This window comes from Elephantulus edwardii, unplaced genomic scaffold, assembly GCF_000299155.1.
Source record: "Elephantulus edwardii isolate Elephantulus edwardi_28Jun2011 unplaced genomic scaffold, EleEdw1.0 scaffold00111, whole genome shotgun sequence".
NCBI classification, from domain to species: Eukaryota; Metazoa; Chordata; class Mammalia; order Macroscelidea; family Macroscelididae; genus Elephantulus; species Elephantulus edwardii.
The window spans coordinates 10,372,382-10,373,536 of NW_006399861.1; the positions used below are offsets into that span (position 1 = coordinate 10,372,382).

A 1,155-nucleotide genomic window follows, 5' to 3' on the forward strand; every position below is an offset into this window, starting at 1 on the left:
TCTAATCGTTTTTGGATGATCTTCAGCAGAATCTTGCTTGCATGTGAAATCAATGACACTGTTCTGTAGTTTCCACACTCAGTTGGGTCACCTTTATTTGGAATGGGAACAAATATAGATCTCTTCCAGTCAGTTGGCCAAGTGGTTGTTCTCCAGATTTCTTGGCACAACTTGGTGAGCACACAATGCTTATATGCTCCTTTCCTGATTTTAAACCTTGCTATGTTTCCTTATTCTGATAAGACAGTAGCTTTTTGTCTTTCAAAGATTTTGCATAAGTGCAATTAAGTATTCTGGGATTCCCACTCTTTTTTAAGGATAGCCAAATTTGTTCTGATTCACATAGTCTCATGCCTTTGCAGAGTCTATCAAAAACAAGTAAACATTTTTCTGGTATTCTGTACTATCAACCAAGATCCATCAGGCATCAGTGATGATATTCCTTATATCATGGCCTCTTCTGAATCCAGCTTGAATTTCTGACAGCTCCCTGTCTATGTAACTTGTTCCAGCCATTTTTTGTTTGTTTATTTACATATTTTTTCTTTTATATTGACTTGCATGCAAAAATTTGTATACATTATATATCTTTCATATACATTGTGCTTTACACATTCATTAATTCACATTGTGTTTCACACATTCTTTCATTCACATTGTGTTTCATACAATCATTTTCATTGCAGTGTTGTTTTTAGATGCTGTCAAGTCAAATATGACCCATAGTGGTACTATTAACAACAGATCTGAACCCTGTCCTGTCATGTACCATCCTCACACTTTCTGACACACTAGAGCTCACTGTGGCAGTTACCATGTCAATCCATCTGATTAAGGATCTTCCTCTCCTTCACCTACCCTCCTAGCAGCATGACCAAACTATATGAAACAAAGCTTTATTGTCTTTGCCTCTAAAGAACGCTCTGTTTGTTTCTTGTAGTAATGTTTGTAATTTTCTTTGAATAGATCCTTTGTGCTTCTGGTTAGATTTACTCCCAAATATTTAATCTTGTGATTTGCTATTGTGAAGGGTATTGTTTTTCTTAGTTCAGGTTCTGTATTTTCTTTGTCACTGTAGAGAAATCCAACTGATTTTTTATGTTGATCTTGTATCCTGCTACTTTGCTGAATTGGTCAACTACGTCCAATAGTTTT

The 1,155-nt window shown here is 35.6% G+C and overlaps 1 protein-coding gene across 7 annotated transcripts in view; it reads left to right on the plus strand.

Annotated features, from left to right (window-relative positions):
* Positions 1-1,155, plus strand: part of CAMK2B (calcium/calmodulin-dependent protein kinase II beta) — a 241,961-nt gene that overhangs the window by 46,554 nt on the left and 194,252 nt on the right. The gene's annotated exons all lie outside the window — the stretch shown is intronic.